The sequence below is a fragment of the Monodelphis domestica genome, chromosome 7 (assembly GCF_027887165.1).
Source record: "Monodelphis domestica isolate mMonDom1 chromosome 7, mMonDom1.pri, whole genome shotgun sequence".
Taxonomy (NCBI): Eukaryota; Metazoa; Chordata; class Mammalia; order Didelphimorphia; family Didelphidae; genus Monodelphis; species Monodelphis domestica.
In genome coordinates, this window is record NC_077233.1 from 53,725,264 (window position 1) to 53,752,027 (window position 26,764).

Here is a 26,764-nt window from a genome sequence, read left to right on the forward strand (position 1 = left end):
CCATTCTAGGGCACCAATCATACCTTCTCCAGTCCATTGGCTTTACATGGCCTTACCTCCAAGTAGCATCATGTCACATATCTGTGAAAGCCATATTTTTTGATGTATGATCCAGCCTCAGTAATAAAACCACTTCACCTTCTACAGCAGTTAAGGTATTTGGGCTCTTTCTAGCCAACAATCTTTGCTTGGGGGGGGGGGGGGATGAGGGTAGTAAAAGGGTCATTGCCCCCATTTTGTAGTAAGGGAAACTGAGGTTCTCAGAGAGGGCTGGGATTCTAACTCCAATAAGGCTGCTTCTGGGTAACAGAAAGTCTTCCTTGGGGGAAATGCCTAAATAATGCCCAGATGGGCACGGCCAGAGATCAGTGACCACATTACTGGGGAAACTGAAGGAGGTCTATTCAGAGAGTCACAATCCTGAACTGGTGCTCCCTCACGCCCCCTTCTTCAGCTGGTTCTTTTTCTTTTCTCTTCCCCTCCTGGTTCCTTCCTCCTTGTCCTCCTGGCCTTCTCTCTTCATTCAATTGGAGTGATTTACAGATTTCCACCACCTCTCCCCCGCTCCCTCATTTCCTGGTCTCTAGGAGGGGAGGATACTGCTCCGATGACTGGACTCCCCCCTCCTCTCTAAAGGAAGCTTCAGGATGAGTTCAGACTCTGCCTCACCCCATCTCCAGTGTTCTCCTTCCATTCTTTTCTGAGTCCTGGGACATGAGAGCCCCCAACTAAGAGATGCAAACAACGCTGGATTGATTTCCTTTCCTCGCTTAATTAGCTATCAATCCCAGCAAGGGAAAGGGCTTCAGACGTGATTTATGAGCTCTTTCTGCCTAGATTCCCTCAAGCTAATAGCTGACTTAGACTTAGATGCTCATCTTTCCCAGCCTTCCACCTGAATGAGTTAAAAAAAAAAGATCTTTTTCTAGCTAAAACAAGGTTGGTGTTGCATTTTAACCTTTATCTTCAGAATCAAAACTATGTATTGGTTCTAGGACAGAAGAGCAGTAAGGACTAGGCAATGGGGATTAAGTGACTTGTCTAGGGTCACACAGCTAGGAAGTGTCTGAGGCCAGATTTGAACCCTAGTCTTCCCAACTCCAGCTCTGGCATTCTATCCACTGTGGTACCCAGTTACCCCTGATACCGTCTTTCTAAAGACCATATCATCCTCTAGATCAAACTTTTCAGTCTATGTCAAGGGAAAGGGCCTACCATTTAAATGATATTATTTCTTTATTTCTTTGTTGTTTACAAAAACAACAAAGTGCCATGAGAAAACACTATCCTGGGAGTTAAGATTTGAGTTCAAATTCTAACCTAGTTACCAGCTACCTCCATGACTATGGGCAATTCACTTTTCCTCCTTCTCCAAAATGGAAATAGAGGGGGGGAGGGGGAAAGGTGGCTCTGTATATTGAGAGCCAGGCCTAGAGATGGGAGGTCCTGGGTTCAAATTTGAACTCAGATACTTCCTAGCTGTGGGACCTTGTGAAAGTCACTTAACCCCCATTGCTTAGTCCTTAATGCTTTTCTGCCTAGGAACTAATGCACAGCAGTGATTCTAAGACAGAAGGTAAGGATTTTAAATATAAAATAAAATGGAAATAGTAATACCTACATTGGGATAGCAGAGTAGATAGAGTGCCAGGCTTGGAATCAGAAAAACTCATCTTTAGGAGTTCGAATCTGGCCTCGGACACTTTCTAGCTGTGTGACCCTGTGTTTTTAAATGATTGAAATCAATTTCAATGAGAGATTAACAAAAATAAAGACAGAATTAGTTTGTACCCATCTTTATAGACTGCTTCCCTTGCAAAAAAAAAAAAAACCCATCCACAAACCCAGGTTAAGGACCCCTGGGTTAAAGAGAATTTGGGGGGAAAAGGCAAAAATGAGGAGGAAGCCCCCTCCTCCCAGGCCTGCCCCTTCCCCTATTTGCTACATTCATGTGTGCCCAGCATGGGGAAGAAGACTGTTTATCAAACTGTCCCTTGTGTTCCATGCTGAAGCATCAAGTTTGGAAAAAGCCAGTCCATACCTTTGGCCCCTTGCTCAATGGGCCCCTTATCCCTCCCTTCCTTTCGGGGCGGGCCCCAGCTTGCAGCCAGTGGAGACTCTGTCAGGAGTCCCCCACGGAAAATTTATTCTTCAATAGCCGCCCATAAAGCCCCTAATGGATTCAATGAGGCATAAAGAGGGAGTAAAGGGGCAGCCGCAGAGAGAAAGGGAGAGATGTGTGAAAAGGAGGAGAAAAGGGCCCAGGAAAAGGAACTTAGCCGCAAGCCTTCTCCCTCCTCAAGTGTCTTTTGTTGTAGCTTGAAGTAAGAGGAAAGAATGGCCCTTCATGGTGAGACTTTAGCGCTTGGTCCAAGATTGATCTCTGTATTCAAAGGAGGAAAGTAGAACGTTCATGAGATGCATGCAGAGTTTCTGCTCCCCAGCCTCCTCTGTGTGAGGCTGTAGAGCCGGGAAGGGAGACGCTTCCCCCCTTCCCTTGCCTTCTCTTCTCTTCCTTTCCCGGCCGTCCCTTCCCTTCCCTTCCAGGGGCAGGCTGAGCATTCCAGGCCATCGCTAAGCTGTTGGCTGAGGGGGTCTTTGTGCTGCTGTGGGGAGGGCTTTTCATAGAATCCTGGTTTGGGGGGGGGCGAGGATAGCAGTAAATTGTAACATTAAATCAAAAGAATTTAGTGTCTAATTCAGTCCTTTCTTTGGCCTTGAATGACAGAGGTTCACCTTTAGCAGGAACCCTGGCAGCGTCTGGGGAGTTGGGAAAAAGGGGAAGCTTCATGCCTCGGTAATACCGGCTTTAGAAAAGCACAATGCCACCCTGAAGTCAGAGCGACTGGCAAGGAGGAGGGGAAGGAGGAGGGATTGCCTTCTGAAAAGTCCTGTAAGGAGATTTGGCTCCGGCTGGTTGAGGGGAGATGTGGCCTAGGGGGAGGCTGGCTGTCCCACAGAGGTCAAGGGCTCCTGAGTGGAGAATGGTAGAATGGGAAGTGACCTTAGAGTCACTTTCTGTCACTTTACAGAAGAGGAAACTGAGGCATCAGGGCCCAAGTGGTGAGGAGACTCGCTCTGGATCTCACAGTTAGTTAACTGCTAGAAGAACTGGGACCAGAAGTCAAGCCATCTGAATTCTAGCGATGGGACCTTTCTACTTTCCATCTCTTTTCATAGTGTACTAGGGATATTGGCGTAAAGAAGGAGAGGGATAGGGAGACAAAGGCAGAGAACTAGAGACAGAGAGACAGAAACAGAAAGATAGAGGGACAGACAGAGAAACAAAGATGCAGACCAAGAGACAGAGACAGAGAGAGGAAAAGAATTGAAACAGAAAGAGAGAGAGGAGAAAGAAATGAAGAAAAAGGAGAGGCTGAGAGGCAGTTAGAGTCAGAAATGGAAGAAGAGACAGAGACAGTGTCAAAGTCAGAGAGACAGAAACAGAGAACTCAAAGGAAAGAAAGATCCAAGTAGGCTGGAATAGTCTGAGTGAAGTGAGCTTTGCCAGATGGGTAGGATTTAGAGAGGAGGAAAGTGGGCACTTTAGAACAGGGGGTCAGTAACAGCAAGGATCCAGCATTACTGGGCCATGTTGGGGAAGCAGCGAGAGATGAGGTAGAATCTCTGAAGATGACTCTCCATTTCTCATATCTCACTTGAGTGCCAGCATCAATTTTCCATGTTGAAAACCAAATTGATCATTGAAAGATCTGGCGTAGAGTTCTGGTTCTAGCACAAGCTAGCCAGATGGCCTTCAGCAAGTCCCTTTTTATCTCTCTGAGCTTTCATTTCTTCACATATAAAGTGATGATGATATGTGTAGAGTTATTGTGACCAAAGGGTTTTGTAAGCAATAGTGCATTATGTAAGTTTGAATTTTAATTCATATATCAAAAGGTTTGGGCCCTTACTGTTTTGGATATTTCTTTTTCCAATGAAGTCACTCACAATACCATTGGGGGCCAAATGGAGAGAGGTGGGCTACATGTAGACAGTGCATTTTGGTGAATCCAAATTTAGTTTTGTGATTGGATCCAAGAGACTGATGAGATTAAACCAGCATAAAGTCACTCCTAGAGGACCATAGTGGGCCTGTGTGTGTCATTCAAGATTTTTATCAATGGCACAAAATGTATAGAACAAAATGAACAGATTTGAAAAAGAAGGAAAAACTCAGCTCAGACAGTCAAGTGTGATGAAAGTCTCAATAGTCTAGAATCATAGGATAAAATTAGAAAGATGAAATGCAGTATAGATAAATGTAAAGTCTTAAATGCTGATCTAAACATTCAACTACAGAATTATAGAATGGACATTCTTTGAATGGAATCAGGTTGATTTATTGTGTGCTCACCAAGCCAAGATTGGAGAACTAGTCAGAGCTACTGTATCTGCTGCCACATGGCTCAGTTGCCCACTTTCAAGAAAATTGTATTTCAAAATGGCTACAAAGATCAAGAGTTTGAACTAAGAAGAATTTTTGCTCAGTTCAACAAATTTGCACCTGAAATCTTGTAGGTAGTGACTACAAATATGGACAGACTACTTTGACCTGAAAGAGGTATGCCTAGGCTTGGGCTACCTACAAGATGCTCCAGCGATAGGTACCACAGAATAAGTTTATATCTCTGCTTTGGCACTATTGAAAATGTTGAAACATGACCCTACTGGAGTTCCAATGGAAGTCACAGGTTTGATGCATGGAGAATTCGTTGAGGATTAGACAGAGTGAACGATGGTGTTTACTATGCCTCAGACAAGAACAGGTGTCAGTGTAGAGGCAGTCGATCCAGTATTCCAAGCCAAAATGTTGTACATATTGAAGCAGATGGGAAGGGCTGTGATGGCTGTTGGTTGGTATCACAATCACCCTAGCTTTGGCTGTTGGCTTTCTGGTGTGGATATCAATACTCTACAGAGTTCTGACACTGTTGAAAAGAGCCATAGCAGTCATGGTGGATCCCATGCAAATTATCAAAGGAAAGTTTATTATTGATGCCTCCAGACTGATCAATGCTAATGTGTTAACATTTAAGATTTACAAAGTGCTTTAAATATTATCTCATTTGATTCTCATAATGACCTTGGGGAGAGGCAATTATTATCCTCTGAAGAAACTGAGACAAACAGACTAAGTGATGGCTGAATTAGTATTTGAACTCAGTTCTGCCTGACTCCTGATCTGATGTTCCCTCCACTGTACCCCAGCTGTCATCAAAAGTGAAAACCAGTCCCTGCTCTCAAGGAGTCCTTCTTCCACTAGAGGAGATACAACACCTATAAGGATAAGCAAGCAGAAGATAATTTGAGAGTGAAAAGAATACCAGTAAATAGTGGAGAGATAGGTTCTTAGGGTGTGAGCATACCTGAAAGCCAGAGAGTGAATAAGATTCATTTCACTCCATTTCAATTCTGTCCAATTAATCTCCTTCCAATCCCTCCCTTTTCCAATCCACTTTTGACTAAAACCATCTTCCTAAAGGATCTGGATCATCAAGATACTCCCCTGCTTTAAAACTTTCAGTGGCTCCTTCTTTACCAAAGATACAAATGCAAACTCCTCCACAGCCTGGGATTTTCAGTCTCTCATAGTCTGGCTCGCATTTACCTTTCCAGGCTTAGTTCTCATGTTCTTGTGTCCTGCCTTCATGCTATATAGACAGTAAAGAACTGGGGGTGGGGAGGTCCTAATAGATAACCATAATTTTCTCCCACTCTGTTGTTTGTACTGATATAAATATTGGCTCCATTGGACAACCCCACCCTTTACTCTAATTTCATCGCACACCCTCCTACACCCATCTGCCCTATAGTGATGGGGATCCTTTTTGAGTACTGTAGAAATTTTAAGGGAGAAAATAATTCCTTCAAAATCACAATTATAATTGTGCCAAACTTTCCTGGGTTCCATGACTCTCTATGTATACTGTTCCATCTCATGCAAAAAGGAAGCATCAGGCATTGACTAGCAGAATCAAGAGAAAATTCGTTTCTGATCTCAGGCAGGGTGCCTAGGAAATTGCCCGACACATAATTGGTGCTTAATAAATGGTTATTGAATGAATGAAGGAAAAAGTAGACTCCCAAACATGGCTTTGGAGGTTACTTAGTTTTTTGACTCTGGGCAAGTCATTAGATTTTTTTCTTTGGGAATACAGAAGTGTCAGCAAGAAGACTTCTACTTTTAAAAGTTTCTGTCCAATCTATCTGACAAGACAAGGTTAATGCAGGAATTATTCCACAATTAAAGAAGCATTGGGTACTAGATGGCAGAGGGCTAACAATAACCCTAAGAATTCAGAGAAGAATCAGCATGAACTAAAATAGTCATGGCATGGTGATAGTGAGAGACCTGAGACTTAAAGGATTGGTGGTTTATGATAGATGGAGAAATGGAGCAGTGGATAGAGCCCTGTGCCTGGAGTCAGGAAAACTTGTCATCATGAGTTCAAATCTGGCTTCAGACACCTAGAAGTATGACCCTGGGCAAGATACTTAACTTTGTTTGCCTCAGTTTACTCATCTAAAAAATGAGCTGGAGAAGGAAATGGCAAATTGCTGTAGCATCTTTGCCAAGAAAACCTCAAATGGAGTCAGACACAACTGAAATGACCTAAGAACAACAAAGTAGATGAACTTTAGTAGTAGTAAGGCAGTATTCCACATAGAAGGCAACAATCTGAACAATGAAAAATGCAAAATAAAAGCAAAAATTGGAGGTAGAACCTCTATAATTTGATTTGATTTAGTTTCCTTATACGTCAAATAGAATTAAAATACTTAAACAACTTGCCTAATAGAGGTATTTTCAGGACAGTATTTTGTAAACTTTAAATTGCTTTTGAGGTAGGAATTTGTATTTTCCAATTCCTGGTGCCTTCTATCAACTATTGCCATCACCAGCTCTTAATCAGAAGTGGTAGAAGCTTTTTCAGCTCAAGAAAATCTGTTTACTGACCTGAATTCAGAAGGAAGAAAATAGAAATCCTCCCAGTATCTGAAGTTCAGTCCAAATATCTCAAAACCCTGACCTTTTTCAAGTCAATTGCTGAACTGTTGATAAGGCCATAGAAATAACCAACTCATAAAATGGGTGTATTGAAAGCTCACTAATCCCTAGACAACTGGGTTAGAAGGGCCAAAGATCTGATCCCATATATAGGAGATGACTTAGTTTCCATGAAAATAATAGCTAATACTTCTTTATTACATTAAGGTTTTCAAAGAACTTGCCTTACAGAAATCCAGTGCACTAGAGGCATTAGCATTCCCTTTTTTTGGATAAAGAAATGGAGGTGCAGATAGTCACCCAGTCAGTAAGGGCCAGGATTTGTGCCTGAGCACCTTGACTCCAGTCCTTTTTCTTTCCATAGTCCCATGCTGCCTTACATTCCCTAAATACTTTACCTTTGTTTAAGATGCTGTAGCTTATTATGAGATGCTTTCATCACATTTTATAGATAAGGAAACTAAGTCCTGGAGAGCAGCTTGCCTAAGCCATCCAGTAAAGGTATAACCAAACTAAAACTAGAAACAAAATCTCCTTACTCCCATTTGAGGCTATTGTCCCCACTTTTTTCTTTGGGGATCATTAAAAAGATCCCATTGGGCTATCATAACTCTCTCCCATCCTCTTTTAAGGTAAAGCATAACTTGAGCTCTAAATCTATACCAATGTCACTCATTCAAAACTCTTAGAACCTTGGCTTGCTGATTTTGAAGCATAGACTCACCTTGTATAATAAAGGGAGCCCATCAAGGCAGCAAGCACATCAAGATAATATATGATAAAAGACTGTCTGCCCTTTGATCCAGCCATAGCACTGCTGGGTTTGTACCCCAAAGAGATAATAAGGAAAAAGACTTGTACAAGAATATTCATAGCTGCGCTTTTTGTGGTGGCCAAAAATTGGAAAACGAGGGGATGTCCTTCAATTGGGGAATGGCTGAACAAACTGTGGTATATGTTGGTGATGGAATACTATTGTGCTAAAAGGAATAGTAAAGTGGAGGAATTCCATGGAGACTGGAACAACCTCCAGGAAGTGATGCAGAGCGAGAGGAGCAGAACCAGGAGAACATTGTACACAGAGACTGATACATTGTGGTACAATCGAAGGTGATGGACTTCTCCATTAGTGGCAATGCAATGTCCCTGAATAATCTGCAGGGATCTAAAAAACACTATCCACAAGCAGAGGATAAACTGTGGGAGTAAAAACACCGATGAAAAGCAACTGCTTGACTACAAGGGTTGAGGGGATATGACTGAGGAGAGACTCTAAATGAACACTCTAATGCAAATACCAACAATAGGGAAATGGGTTCGAGTCAAGAACACATGTGATAACCAGTGGAATCGTGTGTCAGCTATGGGAGAGGGAAAGGTGGTAGGAGGGAGGGCGGGGAGGAAAAGAAAATGATCTTTGTTTCCAGTGAATAATGTTTGGAAATGACCAAATAAAATAATGTTCAAAATTAAAAAAAAAAAAAGATAATATATGAAGGGGGAAGCTAGATGATAGATAAATAGAAGATAGAATCCAGGCCTAGAGATGGGAGGTTCTGGGTTCAAATCTGTTATCAGACAGTTTCGATCTGTATGATCCTGAACAAATCGCCTAACTCCCATCTTCTAGACTTTACTGCTCTTTTGCCTTGGCTTCTAAGGCAAAAGGTAAGGTTTTAAAAGGGAAAAAAAAAAGAATTTTGTAAAGTCCTTTGAAAATCTTAAGGTACTGAACACATGAATATTGGTTATTATTATTACTCTTTTTAAAAAATAATATTTATAAAGAACTTTGAGGTTTTCAAAGCCCTCTGCATATATTAGCTCATTTGATATTCAAACAGTGATGTGAAGTGAGTACAATTATTGTCTCTATTTCACAAGTTAGGAAACTGAAGGTTCATTCTCTTTTTTTTATTTTAAACCCTTACCTTCCATCTTGGAATTAATACTGTGTTTTGGTTCTAAGGCAGAAGAGTGGTAAGGGCTAGGCAATGGGGGTTAAGTGACTTACCCAGGGTCACACAGCTAGGAAATGTCTGAGCCCTCATTTGAACCCAGGACATGCCATCTCTGGGCCTGACTCTCAATCTGCTGAGCCACCTAGATGCTCCCTTGAAGCTTCATTCTCAATGAAGACCTATGACATTATACCTTGTTAAGCTCCAAAGCTCTATATAAATTGAAAAGACTATAACTGGGCTATTTGTAAGAGACCTGGGATTTTGTGGGTGTAAGGGGCACCTGCTTTGTGACTGACAGTCTTAAAGAGTTACCAAGGATCCTCAATAAGAAACTAAGTGATTTTCCAGGGATCACATATCCAGAATATGTGAGACACAGGACCTTGTACCAAGGTCTTCCCAATCCTGGGGTTATATTCTCTACTATTATTGTGGTTCATTAATTATTGACAAACATATTGGAATGATTTGCTGTTTCCTTCTCCAGCTCATTTTACAGTTAAGGAAACTCAGGCAAACAAGGTTAAATGACTTGCCCAGGATCACACAACTAGAAAATATCTGAGACCATATTTGAACCCAAGACTTTCCATTTCCAGGACTGGAGTAGTTATTTTTCAAATCATTTGTTGACTCATTCAACAAGCATTTTACAAATGCCTTCTTTGTGTAGAGCATGGATGAAATACAAGGACAGATAATCATTCATCTGTCTTCCTCAAAGCACTCACTCCAGTAGGGAAGATAACACAAGCTTACCAACAAATGGCGCCCAAATTAAACTAGGAGGAATGCCCAGGAATAATACAAGTACTATGAGAAACACACATATAAGATCCTTGAGGAAATGGTCCATATCCCTTAAGTCTCTGTGTACCCTCTCTCTTTCTGGTACTTAGGAAACACAGAGTAAATGCTAGTTGACTTGCAACAACTATTTTCTTGCCTTGTGTTTTGCTTGTATGAGTCAGGGCAGTGAGCTTGAATTGGTTGGAGAGTACCCTGACTGCCCCCAGCTGTCCCATACATTCTGTGACAAAGATGGAAACTCATAGAACAGGTGAGGGTACCCTGTGTCCTATCACATGCTCAGGCAGATGCCCAGCCAGCAAGTATCCAACTCCCAGTGGACTGATGCCTTTGTGCATTTATAGTTGTGTCCATGGCCCATCTGTGGCCCATCCAAAGGCCACCACTTTAGTCAGAGAAGTCATTGAGCTCCAAAGCCAAAGTCTGGCTCTGGCCCACCTCCTTTGCCTTTAAGGCCACAAAAAAACAGGAGTGAACTATAATTAAATGGTGGTAAATAAAAATAACAACAATAAACACCATATGAGGAATCCTAGAGTGGCAGCTAGGAGGCTCCGTGGATAAAGAGTCTGGAAAACCTGAATTCAAATCCAAATCAAATTAAAATCATGAGCCCTTACTGCTCTTATGCCATGAAATCAATACTTTGTGTTGATTCTAAAACAGAGCGTATAGGGTTGATTAAAAAAAAAGAGAAAAATAACTTATAGTGTCAAGAGAACAGTGTAAATGAGCACAACTGACATCTATATGGGCTTAAAGCTTTCAAAGCATTGGATAGACCTTAACTCATTGAGCCTCATCAAATCCTGGTGAAGTGAAGACTACAAATTATTATTAGTAGTATTATTAAATCCATTTTACAGAAGAGGCGGGTGGGGGCAAAGGAGGTCAAATAAGTTGCCTGTGAGCCAGTAGTTAGGAAGTATGGGAAGCAAGATTGAAAACCTGGTTTTTCCTGACTATATATATAGTTCTTCCATTCTGCTCCAGGGTCAGGCTAATGGACCTGGCAATAAGAACCAAGGAATTGGTTCCTTATATATATAGCAAGATGTGAGAAAATATTTTAAGAAGGAAAAAAAAGTTGAATCGAAATGGGTAGGATATAGAGAGAGCTGAAAAGGAAGGACCAGGACTTTCCTCTGTGAAGTTCCATGATTTTTTTTAATCCTTACTTTCTTTTTTAAAAATCTCATTTCTGTATTTTATCTTTTAAATTTTGTTTAATTAGTTAATTTAGAATATTTTCCCATGGTAACAAGATTCATGTTCTTTCCCTGCCCCCTTCCAGAGTTGACACATAATTCCTCTGGGTTTTTGATCGAGATCCATTTCCATACCATTGATATTTACACTAGAATGATCATTTAGAGTCTACATCCCCAATCATATCCCCATTGACCCTTGTGATCGAGCAGTTGTTTTTCTTCTGTGTTTCTACTCCCACAGTTCTTCCTCTGGATGTGGATAGTGTTCTTTCTCATAAGTCCTTCTGAATTGTCCTGGATCATTGCATTGCTACTACTAGAGAAGTCCATTACATTTTATTGTACCATAGTGTATCAGTCTCTGTGTACAATGTTCTCCTGTTTCTGCTCCTTTCACTCTGCACCAATCCCTGGAGGTTGTTCCAGTTCACATGGAATTCCTCCAGTTCATTATTCCTTTGAGCACAATAGTATTCCATCACCAACATATACCACAATTTGTTCAGCCATTCCCCAATGAAAGGCATCCCTTCATTTTCCAGTTTTTTGCCACCACAAAGAGTGCAGCTATGAATATTTTGGTACAAGTCTTTTCCCTTATGATCTCTCTAGGGTACAAACCCTTACTTTCTGTCTTTAGTTAACAATGTAAAGACAAAAGGGCAAAAATTAAGTCAATAGAATTAGGTAATTTGCCCAGGATCATATAGCTAAGAAGTATGTAAGGTCACATTTGAACCCAAATCCTCTCAACTTCAGGCCTGGCACTCTATCTACTAGCTACCTTGCAGCTCCAGAGCTCAAGCAATTTAGAAAGGGAATGACATGGCAAATTTTCTGACTGCCTCCGGCTCATACTTGCCCTTTCTTACAACATATAGTTAGGTGATCAATAAACATTTAGCAATTGATTCTTTTCCAAGATGTCCCTGAGGCTGGGGACTTTCCCCACCTCTCCAGGGTTTTGGAAGATAAGAAAAATGTTCATGCTTTGCCTGTCCTCCTGGTTATCTTTATGATTAAAAAAAAATTACCTTCTGTGCAGTCTATGTTGTTGGTGTATTTTGGTTTTGTTTTGGTGGGAATGGTGAGAAAAGACACAACAAACAAGAGAGAGAAAAAGAGAGGAAGAAGAGATGAGAGGAGACTAGGAGGAGGAGAAAGGAGAAAAAAGAAACTGAGGTAGGAAAGAAGAGAGGGGAGGAGAAAATGGGGGAGAGAAAGAATAGGGAGAGGAAGGAGATAAGAAAGAGAAAGAAAGAGTCAAGAGTGTGACAGAGGCTGGCACTAAAGAAAAAGTGCCAGGCTGAAGAGGATGTGAAATTGATCACCTCAATGGGGAGGGGCCCCAAGGGTGAAAATCCAGAGGAGGAGTAGTCTCTGGTGGAAAGATCAGTGAGTTGCAAGCCAAAGAGAGAGAAGAGAGAAGATGGGAAAAATACTTTCTCCTTAGAGTTACCCACTTTTCCTACTGGTGCCTGGAAATCTTTTCCCCCAACACTTCTCAATTGAAGGGACTTCTGAAGAGAAACCTGAGCATACTTTACCTCAGCTCCTGTTGCCCAGGGGTGAGTCAACCTGACTTTCTCTCAGGGGGCTCAGGCTGCCAAGGCCTGAGTTTCCCCCAAACGAGAGGAGGGAGGGGAAAGGGTTTAAATAGAGACAGGGACCCCCTTTACCCACTTTCCTTTTCCTATCTGGGGTGCCAACTGTATTTAAAAAAGATAAAAAATGGAAGTTTTGTACCTTGAGGGAAGGTTTGGATTTATTTTTCCATTTTTCCCCATTCTTCCCTGCCTGTTATTCCTTTTGTATTCCCTGATTGAGTTACCATTAAAAGTTATCTGTTCCCCAAGCTGAGTGTGAGTGAATGGATCAAGGGGAGACCTTTTGGTCTCCAGTAGTGGAAGGGGGACAAGAGGGACAAGAGTGAATTGGGGAGAGCAGCTTTAGCTAAAGAGGGAAGGCAGAAAGGGGAAAATCTTCAAACCTCCTCTCCTCTCTCTGAGCCAACATCTGCTGTCTCCCCTGAACCCCGCTTTGAGAAGGGGGTTCTCTTCTCTTTCTCCCCTCTCCATACCAAAAGTCCAAACCTTCCCTTGGGGGTACAAAACTTCCCTTTTTAATCTTTTTTTAATACCAGAGAAAGAGAAGTGGTGGGGTGGTAGATAGAGGGAGAAAAGAAAGGAGAGAGAGAGAGAGAGTACTTAGTTTTTAGAAGCTGAGGGCCAATTGAAAAAAGTGGCTTTATTTCAGTCATTTTAGGTACATCTAACTTAGAGTAGATGTATATTATATAGCATAAAGACCCACAAGAACCAGGCTTGCAAGGCCAATCTGTCTGACCATTGGAAAGAAGCAGAGACATTGAAAATCTGCTTCCTCCATAAACAGAAGAGTTTAGATATGTGCCAAGGTTAGAAGCAAGGTAAAATTCAGAGGACTGTCTCAGACTAAGATTGATCTGGGTTTCATCTGTATATTTGTTTGAAGGATTCAATAGAGCCACAGAAAAACTTGTGAAAGCAGACAGATCTGGCATAGAACAAAATGGAGACTATAAACTGGAACCCCATGATCTTAATGACTTCATCTCCAATCTGAGCCATTCACACCTGCCTCATGAAGTAGCTTTTCTCCATGATCATAAAAAGAAATTAGGCAAATGACCTAGATTTTTTTGACAGTGGAGAAGCATGGTCTGGGTTTCAGCGACTGGATAGAGGCAACTGGAATTAAAGGGAGAAAATTTTTCTTTTCTTTTTTTCTTTATTCTTATTTTATTTATTGTCTAAACAGGACAAATCTGGGTTCTACAGTATTCTGGATACTTGCAATTGTGAACTTCTGTAGCAATGCAATGCCCCTCCTTTCTCATCTCTCCTCCCCAAATTTCCTTCTTCAAGTCTCACCCCCAGCCCCAAAACAAGAGATGTTTCCTTGGCCAAGAAATGACTAAAAACTCAAAATCCCAGAAATCAATGAGGGTCTGTGCCTGTTCTCCTGAATGTAGAGGAGAAGAATCATAGCTCTCTCCCTAATTCCCCTGCCCCATACTTCAAGAAGGTTGTTAAATCTGGATATAGTGTTTGCAATTATTAAACCTCATATTGTTAATACAGCAGGGATTATTTAAAGAGGGGGATTTGGGAGAGTATTCGAAGGGTTAGGGGAGAGCCACAACAGAACAAGAAGCCTTCAAATGTCTTTTTGGTGAAAAGTGGTTCCTGATCAGGGTTCCTTTAGAACATATTTTTTAAGATTGGAGCCCTGAAAATGCCCTATCTTCTTAACTGGTGGCAGCAAAGGCAGGAATCTGACATGTCATCACACAGATGGTCCCACTTTGTTTTTTGACAGAAACATATGACCCTTTACTTGTGCTCTCAGCTTACTTTACAAAAGAAGAGTTTTTTTAAAAATCCCATACTCACTTAATTCTTAGGCTTGGGAGTGAATATTTTCCTTTAATCATAGGGACAGTGTCTAAGAAGGAGAATAAATATGATCCATGAAGTACAAGCTAAAACCTAGACAGCATATTGCTAAAATGTAAAACTCCTTGGACCTGGAGTCAGGGAACCTGGGTTCAAATCCCACATTGAAGCTTACCACCTATATAACCTTGAGCAAATTGTATAATTTGCCTGGGCCTCAGTTTCCTTATCTGTTAAATGAGAGGGTTGGAACCAATAGCATCTCAGGTTCCATTTAGCTTTAATTCCACAATCCTATGAAGCCATGGCCCTTAGACTCATCTTGCTCCCTAAGACAGTATTTCCATTTTGGTGGGCTCCCTCAGAGGAGAGAAAAAAATATGGGATTCCTCTCTTATCTGCCAGAATTCTGGGGTAAGAAACTGATAAACCCTTTCCTGGGAACTTATGGCTTGGCTGGGCCTTAGGTCTCCATGGAGACATCAGCCTCATATCCCAGAGAAAGATGAAAGATTGTGTTAGAGCATCATCAGGAAAGATTACCAGGCATGATGTGAAAACCATAAATGAGAGTCCAGCACACTGGGTTGGATGATAACCATTGATGACCATCAAGCTGATTAATGCTCCTGAGTTCTTTCTTTCTTTCTTTTTTTAGTCACCTTAATGAGGGAGTCCAGCAAAAATCAATAGGTTTGGACGTGCAAACAGTGATCAGTCCATTTCATTAAAGTCGAATGTATTGCAGCATCTATTACTTTTCAACATAACATAAAGAAGACTATAAAGACTTGGTTTAGGATGCAATCAAAGACAGGGATGAATACACCTTAATTATTTTGTTTTGCAGGTTGAAGTGACATTAAAACTTAGCCACCTAAATTCTAGGACTTCCCTCTATCTATCCCACACTGTTTCTATTAAAAAATTTAAAAATTTCTATGGCCCAGGGGGCATCTAGGTGGCTCACTGGATAGAAAGCCAAGTCTAGACATGGGAGACCCTGGGTTCAAATGTGACTTGAGATGTTTCCTAACTGTGTGACTCTGGACAAGTCATTTAACTTTGCTTGGTCCTCACTGCTCTTCTTTCTTAGAGTTAATACACAATATTGATTTTAAGACAGAAGACAAGGGTTAAAATTTTTAGAAAGAATATCTATGACCCAATGAACACAGAATTCTTTCCAAAGTTAAGGCCCCAATGTTATAGCCATTTTTCAATCATCTCTGATTCTTTGTGACCCTATTGGGGTTTTCTTAACAAAGATACTAGAGTGATTTGTCAATTCCCTCTCCAGTTCATTTTAGAGATGAGGAAAACTCAAATAAGTGACTTACTTAGGGTCACACAGCTAGCAAGTGTCTGAGACCAGATCTGAACTCAGATTTTCCTGATCCCAGGCCAGGTGTTCTATCCACTGAACCATTTACCTGCTCTAAGGTCCCGGTAGCCACGTACAAACATGCTCAAGTATACTCTGCCTTAAAATGAACTTTGGAAAGACTTCTGTGTTCATTAGGTCATAGATGTTCTTTTTAAAAATTTTAACCCTTGCCTTCGGTTTTAGAATCAGAATCACTATTATATATTAGTTCTAAGGTAGAAGAGCAATAAGAACCAAGCAATGAGGGTTAGATGACTTGTTCAAGTACATTACCTTGATCTCAACATGTTCCTTCTCCTCATTTGCCAATTCTTGTTGAAGTCACCGGCATCTTTCCAATTCTTGTCTTGAAATTCCAGAATCATCTTTGACAGAGACTCTTCTTCCCTCCACCCAAAGCAACCAGTCAGTCATTAAGTCCTATCAATGTCCCCTTTATCTTTCTCCCTCTCTCCATTGTCATCAGTACAATCCTAATTCAAGTCCTTTTCAACTCACATCTGAAACTGTTGTCTTTTAACTGGCCTTGCCATTTCTAATCTCTCCTCACCTTTCCATACTCTGGATATTTCTTTTATTTGTCTTGTTATCTACATGTTATCTCTTGACTAGAATATAATCTTCTTGAGGTCAGGGACTGTTTCTTGATTTTCTCTGTATTCATAGTGCTTACACTGCCTGGCAATAATATATCTTGTCAGTGCTTGTTGGCTGACTGATTGGCTAAACTTTCTCCATCCCTCTCCCTGCTGTCAGATGAAGTTCATAAAGCCCGACTGATCCCATACTTCCATTTCCAGAAATCTGCAAAGATTCTTTATTGCTTACTAAATAAAGCCCAAATTCCATAGCTTAGTATTCAGGGTTCTCAAAAAATTATTCTTCAACCTTCTACTCCTTTTCGTGCCTCCAATGGTCCAGGAAGGTCAGTAAAGTCAACTAGCATACATATCAATTGACTATTCTCTGCAGCTTGGACCTCTGCGCCTGTATCTTTTTGCTCATCCAGTTCTTTCTGATTGCAATGCCTCTCAACTAGTCATGCCCACACATTCTTCAAGATCCAACTCAGTTGTCAGCTTCAATATAGTCACCTCTAAGTCTTTGAGGCAAAAGTAATCTGTGCTTCTCCTGATTTCTTCTGCTCACACTTATTTCTTTAATTTTTATGAGCAAAAGAAGCGACAGGACTTCAACATGGAATTAGGTGAATCAAACACCAACTTAAACACTTAATAGGGCAAGCCACTTAATCTCCAGAGCCTCAATGACCTCATCTGTCAAATGGAAATAATAATACTAGTTCTGCCACTTACCGATTTATTTTTAAAAACCTTAAAAGAATAATCTAAATATGAGTTACTAGTATCCATTTCTCCTAGTCACATATTATCATAGCAGAAAGAGATGACATCATGTAGTATAGTTAAGAGTCAGAATCTAGATTTGAACTCAGGTCTTCTTGACTCTAACACTCTATCTGCTACATGTTTTCTATGGAATTTCCATAGATAAAAAAGACTTTTAAATTTTATATGGTACATCGACATTTATGAAGCACTTTCCAAGTCATTCAGCAAATGATTGTCAAAGGCATGAATTTATGTAGTGGTGTGGTTATTGACTTTCTCTGCTGCTCTCTTAGGACTTACATTCTTTTCTTTACTCCTTTTCCTGAGTCTATAGCCCCTCATCTCCATCTCCAGGTTCTTTTCCCCATCCTCACAGGAAAGTAGCAATAAACAGTAGAATGGATGCTTTTTGATAACAGGGGCTATTTCCTTTTAGTCATTATATCCCTCGTGCCCTAGTTTAGTGCCTGGCACATAGTAGGGACTTAACAAATTCTGAATAAATTCTCAGTTTCTCCATATTTAGAAGAATATAGTCCATGCCAAATTAAACTCTCCTGAGCAGCTTCCTTCCAGCTCCAATTGTGGGTTCTTAAACTGCAGTTTAGCAAGGAATAATATCTTCCCTGGGGATGTAATTATTGCTTTAACATCTTTACTGCCTTCCCACCTCTGCTAGAGTTCCCCAGAGGCCATCTGTGTTAAACTCTAGCCTCCAGAGATCCAGTGTAATCCGTCCCAGCAAGCATTTATTAAGCATCTATTTTATTCTGCATTATATCAGGCACAGAAGGTACAAAGATGAAATAGCAAACAGCCCCTGCCCTGAAGGAGCTTATATTTCCCCAGAGAAACACATCAAGTAAAATGGGTAAACCTGTGTTTAATGACATCTGGTGAGAAGAACTACCAATAACTACAGAGATTCAGTATTGCACATGAGCTGAGCCTTGAAAACATGTATTCTAACAGATGGAGAGAAGGAGATAATGCTTTCCTGGAATGGAGAAAAACCAGTACAAAAGTGTGCAGGTGGGAGATGGAATGTTGAGTTCAGGGAGCAACAAACAGGCTAGTGTGACTTTAAAAAAGTAGGGTTCATGGAGGAGAGTAATGGGAAATAAGCCTAGAGAGGTAGTCTGGAGCCAGCCTGGGCAGAGAATTAAATACCAAACAGAGAAAATGGTATTTTATATTAGGGTTAGTAAGAAGCACTGAAAGTTTTGGGACAGAGGAGTGACTTGGACAGATTTCTACCTTAGGAAGATGATTTTGGAAGCACTCTAGAGCAATAATCTCCAAAGTGGAGATTATGACATGATCCCAAAGGGTTTGGGTCACATTCCACCCTCCCTTTGACAGACAGTCACAGGGCTTGTCTCCAACCCAACAATTCCATCTCTTCATATGTTTAGCCTTGTCCTGCTGCTGGACTCCACCAAAGGTAGGTCCCCCAGGGTGGTTAAAACCTAAATGACACAGTGACAGACCACAAGAAGCTTTGCAGCTGTTCCAAATCCCCATTTTCCCTAGAGTAATGCCAATCTCCTTCTGGTCCCCTAAGTCACCTTGTAGTTGTGGCAGGTGCTCCTAAGAGGGGCACACCCTACACTCCAGTGAGTATTGATTTTCATGAGACAGAATGACTCACTCAGTGTGAGTTGGGATTCGAGATCATTACATTATTTTCCTTCTAATTACACCCTTTTTCTGACCATCCCCATTTTTGTTAAGGGCACCACCATCTTTCCCAGTTTTCCAGGTCAGAAACTTTTGTGTCACTCTCTACTCTCTCTCACCTCCTAAAGCCATATATAATCAACAGCCAAACTTTATTCATTCTGTCTCCATGGCAGCTTTCCTATTTGTCATCTTTTCTCTCTCTTCATATGGCCAAAACCCCCATTCAGGCCTTCATCTTCTCTAACCTAAGCTATTGCAATGGCTTCCATATTACTCTTCCTGCCTTAAGCCTCTCTCCTCTCCAATTCATCTTTCCCAGATCTGCCAATGAATTTCCTAAAACAGACCTCTAACCATTCCACCCCTCCATGCAATACATCCTGTAGACTATAGGATCAAATATAATTTCATCTTTAAAAATTTAAAATTTAAAAATATTTAGTGTAAATTTTATAAGATACAAAGGCATTAGTACATTTATTCATTTACATAATTTATAGATAAATAAGTGTATCTGTACCCTCTTTTGAAAGAGGAAATATAGTGTAGTGGATGGCCTAAGTTCAATTCTTGCCTTTTAGACATCTTAGCAGGAAGTCATTTCCATTGAAAATTTCATTTTCAGGGTAGGTACCTGTGTAATCTAATTACATATGTAATTGCTATCCCCCTAGGATGGTTAGTTAGCCAATAATGGTGGAATAAACAGTTGGACTAACATCCAGGTGTCCAATGGGTTGCAATATTGCCGAGCTTAGATAATCAGTCTTCCCCTACTGAAAAATAAAGGTGGTAAGCGAGGGAGGGAGCATGGGAGATGTTTTTTAACAAGAAGATCATGTCTCACGACATGCTTACATTTCCCTCCAAGGCACTGGGGCACACATGCAACTTTTGATTAGTTTGTGAATTTGCAAGTTACTTGCCAGCATCCCCAAAGAGATCAGAGCAATCTCAGGACCCTGGCTAGCTCAGTAGGAGAAAGTTTGTTTTGAGAAAGGTTTTTGACTGCCTTGGGAGTTTTATTCTTAAGGCCTCAGTCTTCAAAGCAGAAGTCTCTTGGTAACTCAAGGATAGGTCCAAATTAATACTTAAAAAATAATAATAACTAGCATTTACATACTTTAAGGTTTGAAAGGCACTTTACAATATTATCTCATTTGATCCTTGCAAATGCTCAGAAAGCTAGGTACTAGTATTATACTAATTTTCAGATGAGCAAACTGAGATAAACAGGTTAAGTGACTTTCCCAGAGTCATACAGCTTAGGTAAAATTTGAATTCAGGGCCACTTGACTCCAGGTCCATTTTTCTATCAACTGTGCTACCTTGCAAGAATGATAAGAATAGGAATTAGACTTGTAATTTCTTTAGTATAGGGAACATCTGGTTGAGAAAACTCCCCTACCAATGCAGATCAGCACCTTTTTCTGCAACTTATGGTGGTAGAATATTGTCTAGACCACTGAGATTAAGTGGCTTGTCCAGAGTTACATAGCCAGCATAGATCAGAGGTAGGACGGGAAACCAGATCTTCCTGGCTTCAAGGCCAGCACTTTATCCATTGCACCATGCTATCCATCAGTAAACCAAATCATGACTTCTTCAAAGTCCATATGATGGGATGAGGGGAAAACAACTACAAAGTAGGGCACTGCCAAACAGGGTGGTGTATAGTGGTGACCCACTGTCAGACTGGGTTCTGATACCTGTAGCCTAGTCAGTGTGATACAACTGCTCTTAAGAGATAAGAAAATAGAAAAGATGGCATAAGATCATGGGTTAGGATACTCAAAATTCTCGTGATGAAATGGAAAATAATGGAATAGGTAAAATTCCTTTGTAATCTAGTAGATTTTGATGGATGGCAAAGATGAGTTGTTGCCTTCCTTTGTATAATCAATGGGAATAAATGCTTATCAAATGCTTTCTGACCCTGTGATTAATATCTCATGAAGGCAAGGGACACTGGAACAAATCTAAAACTTTGTACCTCACCTACTGAAAATATTTTGCTCACATAATGTTGACCTCAAAAGTGAGCAAATCATGAATGCCCATGAAAAGGGATTCAAGGCATAAATATTTTCATCCCATGCCAATAACAAAATAGAAATAAATCTTAGCAGTTGCAGGCAAAGGCTTTATAGTATGCTTTTTGCCAATAGTAGCTCCAGGCCATACAAGAATATATTCTGAACAAGGGAAGGCAAACATAAGAAATAAACTTCATACCTAAATCCAGATTAGATGACAGGGGGTGGGGAGGAGTTGGAGAATCTGGCAGCTTTGAAAATCTTCACTTAATACAAATTCCAGAAATTCTATCTAGTCATGAAAAGAATAACCACAAAATTGAGCCATGTGCATGGCTCAAATAATTTTGATTAAGAGATGGGCATCCCTAGACAGGAATTTCAAAAGTCCTTTTTTAGTTCAAGAGCACAAATCCAACTAGAAGACCAGCTATACAAAACAGAATAATTTAAAATAGTATTTGCTTTAACCATCATGGCAAGCTCATTCTCAGACAAGTTGACAGAACATGTAAAAGTATTTCATGATCTTCACAATAGTATATGAGGTGGCTGTTGCCATGGTGAGAAGGAAAGTAGAAACTATCCTGGAATACTACCAAAGATAGTCATCAAATAGCAGAAGCATTTTGAGAAAGCTAAGGAAGACGTTTGGAGAAGAATTAAAAGATTAAATCAAGAACAAGCTCATTTGTGCAGTAGAAAACTTGAATGTTGTATTTAGCCCAAGTAAAAGAAACCAGAAAAGAAAAGTGTGGAATGGAACCTGGAAAAACAAAATTAGAGCAGAAATTCTAGATTCCTATAGTCAGAAATTGAAAACCAAAGTCAAAGGGTTGATATGAGGAGTCAAAGTAGCCCAAAGAATAGCTTTTCAACACTAATCAGAACTTTTTTTTTAAGCCCTTACCTTCTGTCTTAAAATCAGTTGTTTTCAAGGCAGAAGAGAGGTATGGACTAGGCAACAGGGTCTTCCCCAAAGTCACACATAACTAGGAAGCCAGACTTGAATCCAGGACTTCATATCTCTAGGCCTGAGACTCAATTCACTGAACCACTTAGTTTCCCCCTATCAGAACTTTATCACAGTGGATCAAGAGGCAAAGAAATCAGAGGAACAAGAGAACCCTTGAATGAAGAGGATATGGGAAAGGTCTAATTCCCTCTCTGGTCAACAGAAGGTAAAAACATCAAAAATGCAAGTTGGATCAGCCAATATATAGTCTGTACCCCATGCATACAATTAATTACTAAACTATTTTATCAGTGAGGAAGGAGAGTAATTAGGTTATCTGGAAAATTGAAAAGTGGCAAGACTAGATGAAATCCATTATTATTTATTCAAATGTTTCAAGTGGTACTGGAATGACTTGCAAAGTCCCAGCTCCCTCCCAAATATCAAACCATGATTCACCTTTCTTTTTTTAATTTAGTAGTAATTTATTTATTTTTAACATTTAAAAAATTAAGTTTCAAATTCCCTTCCTCCTTCTAGCCTCTCCTCCACTGCCTGAGAAGGCAAGTCCTAAGATACCATTATCTTTTGAATGTACACGAAAGGGACTAAAGGTATGAAAATTTTCACCACCTGCCAGTAACAAAGTCAGAAATGAATCTAGTTATAAGTAAGGGCTTCATATTTCTTTTTCTCAATGGTAAGTTATACATATGAAATCATGCAAAGTTTAATTCCATACTAAATCATGCCACAAAAAAGGAATAAATAAGTAGTTATACTTCAGTTTATACTCACAGTTCATCAGTTCTCTCTCTGGAGAGAGAAAACAATTTTCATCATGAAGTTCTTTTGAATTGTCTTAAATCATTGTATTGCTCAAAGAAGCTGTTTTTCAAAGTTGATCATTGATACAATATTGCTATTACTATGTACAATGATCTGCTTCTGCTCACTTCCCTTTGCATCAATTCATTTAAGTCTTTCTAGGTTTTCCTGAGAGCATCTTACTTGTCATTTCTTATAGTCCAATATTATTCCATCACAATAGTATTTCACTACTCTATCGGCTATTCCCCAGTTGATGAATGTCCCCTTAATTTCCAGTTCTTTACACTCTCCCAAAAAAAGAATTACTATTAATATTTTTGTACATATAAGTCTTTTTCCTTTCTCTGTGATCTTTTTGATTTATAGACCTAGTGCTGGCATTGCAGGTTCAAAGAGTATGCACAGTTTTATAACCCTTTGGGCATAGTTACAAATTCTTCTACAGAATAGTAAGACCAGTTCAGAAATTTACAAACAGTGTATCCATCTACCTATTTTCCCACATTCCTTCTAGCATTTGTCATTTATGATAGCTATGAGGCAGTATCTCAGAGATGTTTTAACTTGTGTTTCTCTAGTCAATAGTGATTAGAACATTTTTGTCATATGATTGTAAATAGTGTTGATTTCTTCTGAAAACTGCCTATTCATATCCCTTGACCACTTACCAGTTGGGAAATGGCTCTTTTTATAAACTTTAAGCAGTTCATTTTCAGAAATGAAGCCCTTATCTAAGAAACTTTCTGTAAAAAAATTGATCTTCTTTCACCATCTATTGTACCTTTTAACAAAATATTGTTTCCCTGACCATCTTTTAATTAGGTTTATTTTTGTTTTTGCTTTGTCTAAGATCATGATTGCTAGCCCTGCCTTTTTTACTTCATCTGAAAGCATAATAGGTTCTGTTCCTGCCCCATATTTTATCTCTGCATGTGTGTCTTGCGGTTTCAAGTGTATCTCTTGTAAACAACATATTGTCATATTCTAGTTTCTAATCCATTCTGTTTCCATTTTAGAGGTAGGCTCATTCCATTCATACTAAGTTGTTTTTAATAATTGTATATTCCCCTCAATTGATTTTCTTCTTTTTATCCTTTTCTTTCTTTTTGCTTTGTCCTTCCTTGAAATAAATTTCTACATTCAACTGAAGTATTATTCCCTCTTTGAAGAATTCCAATGAGAATGAGGATTTAAGCATTGCTTGACACTCCTTATTTCCTCCTCTACTATACAAGCTCTTTCTTATGTTCCTTGATTTTTTAAAGACAATTTTCCCTGATTCTTCCTTTCCCTTCCCCTTTTTCCAGTGCCTATCTCTTTCTCATTTCTTTATTCTTTAAAGATTTTTTAGATTTAAAGATTAAAGATAAAAAGTTTTAAAAATTATTTTCAAAATATATATCAAGTCAAATTTGTGTCCTCTGCCTCTGTAGATGCCTCCTAACTGTCTTAATAATGATAAAGTTCTTAGAAGTTACATGTATCATCTTCCCATACAGGAACGTAAACCATTTAAACTTATTGAGCCCCTTATGGTTTCTCTTTCTTGTTTGCCTTTCTATGCTTCCCTTGAGTTTTGTGTTAAATGTCAAAATTTCTATTCAGCTGATATTTTCATTGGGAATGCTCAAAAGTTCTGTTTCATTAAATAGCCATTTCCCCCCAGAAGGATTATATTTAGTTTTGTTGGGAAGGTTATTCTTGTTTGTAATACCAGCTCTCTTGCTTTCTGGATATCATATCCCAAGCTTTCCTCTCCTGTAAGTGAAAGCTGATGAGTCTTATGTGATCTTGACAATAGCTCTGCAGTATATGAATTTTTTCTCTCTGCTGCTTATAATATTTTCTACTTGACTTAGGACTGTTTTGGTGAACCTATGGTATATGTGCTAGAGGGGGGCTGTTCCCTTCCCCCTCTCCACATGTGCCTGAGGACATTTCTCCCTTCATCTGCCCTTCTGCCTAGCAGCCCAATGGGAGGGCTTCTTTCCTCCCCTGTTTGGGGTAAGGTGGGGGGCTCACATGATGTGTGAGGGTTGTAGTTTGGGCATTCAGTCTCTAAAAGTTTTGCCATCACTGACCTAGGAGCTCTGAAATTGGGCTATATTATTCCTAGCAGTTTTCATTTGGGGGTACCTCCTTTCTTAACAAAAGGCATTCCATATCTATGATGAAATATGAGAATCCTAGTGCTAAATAGTTAAATGCCATTGGATTTCATTGGTTTATAAAGTAAAAATGGATTTCCTCTTGATAGAACTGTCAACATGGAATCTAGAAACCCCAAATTTGTAGTCTATTAAGATCTGATGAACCCCAAGTTTTAGATTATAAGCTGGAGACCTCAAAGCTTGTACTTGTTCTTTATTCCTGTAAGAATCCACCCTGAAGGGAATCTCAGTCTAGCAGTTTCAGACTGAATAATGGACCCTAAGGTGAATAACAATCCATTTCAGGTGGGGACTAAGCCCAAGCTGAAGCTAAGTGATTCTTCTTGTCTCCAGAAGCCTCTCCCAGTATATCATACCCTCCTTTGAAGGATCCAACTCAAGACCTTCAATTTAGGAGCACTACCTACTGTGCTAAAGAGTCACTCTACTCAGGCTTGGGCTTAATCCCCACCTGAAGTGGATTGTTATTCACCTTAGGGTCTATTATTCAGTCTGAAACTGCTAGCCTGAGATTCCCTTCAGTGTGGATTCTCAGGGAACAGGGAACAAGTACAAACTCTGGGATCTCCAGCTTACAATCTAGTCCTAAAACTTGGGGTTCATCAGATCTTATTAGGCTATAAGTTTAGGGTTTCTAGATTCCATGTTGAGAGAACCTATGAAAGGATAAAGAATGATGTGGATAGAGAATATGTGGGGGAAGCTTTCTCACACACCTCTTCTTTGGGGCCAAGTTCAATCATTATAGTTTTGCAATGATAATTTTCTATTGTTTTATTGTTCTTTCCACTTATGTTGTCATAGGGATTGTATATTTTGTTTGCTTGGCTCTACTTACTTCATTTTGCATCAGTTTGTAGAATTCTCCCCATGCTTCTCTGTACTTTTCACTAAATTGCACAATGGATAGAGCTTGGGACCTGGAATCAGGAAGAACCTAGCCTAGTTTATACCTAGCCTCACACACTTACTCACTGAATGACCTTAAGCAAGTCACTTAGCCTTTGTTTGCCTCAACTTCCTTTACTGTAAAATGGGGATAGTAATAGGACTTATCTTGTTGGGTTGTGAGAATCACATGAGATAATATTCAAAAAGTACTTAGTATAGTGCCTGGCATATAATATGCTATATAAATGCTAGCTATAATTATGGTGGTGATGATGATGACGATGATACTGTTTTCCATTTATTATAGCACAGTAATACATTTCATTACATTAATGAACAAAAATTCATTCAGCCAGTCCCCAATAAATAGGCATCCAATCTGTTTCTAGTTCTCTGCTACTTCAAACCATGCAATAAATATTTTGGTGTATATGAAGATTCTCTTTTTGTTATTGATCTCCCTAGGCTATATGTCCAGCAGTAGACTATCTGGGCAAAAGAGCACAGACAGTTTAGTCATTTTCAGAAACCAAGACGCAGAGATTTTATGTGATTTGCCCAGGATCACATAGCTAACAAAATTCTGGGACATTTTTCGATACTGGAGGCATGTCCTTCTCTGAAGTCCTGATGCAAATATTGTAGGGCAGGAACATGTATTCTAGCTTGATCTGACCTTATATGGGTTTCCAGTTGCTCAGAAGGTCTGATGGAATCAGACCACAGGTGTGATCTGATCTCGGCTGGCATTAATGTTATTTTCTCTCCCTGAATAGGGATTAGGGTCCAATCTGGAGCCAAGGATCTGTCACTGTGACAGCTGGTGAGGAAGATACATTTGGGCAGGAAACCAGCCAGGTCTGCTGATGATATAGGCAGGCAGCTGTAAGGCCCACCCCAACTCCCTCTCTCCCAGCCAGTAGAGACTGGAATACAAAAGTCCCCTTGGGCAGAGACTCAACAAGAAATGAAGAGTCTGGGTACATTTGGGGGAGTTTTCTCACTCTCCTGGCTCGTATCCAGC

The 26,764-nt window shown here is 39.9% G+C and overlaps 1 protein-coding gene and 1 pseudogene across 1 annotated transcript in view; both read left to right on the forward strand.

The window, feature by feature from the left end:
- Positions 1 to 26,764, forward strand: part of SLC6A11 (solute carrier family 6 member 11) — a 185,130-nt gene that overhangs the window by 69,583 nt on the left and 88,783 nt on the right. The window lies entirely within an intron of this gene.
- Positions 4,537 to 7,070, forward strand: LOC103094253 (26S proteasome non-ATPase regulatory subunit 14-like; annotated as a pseudogene).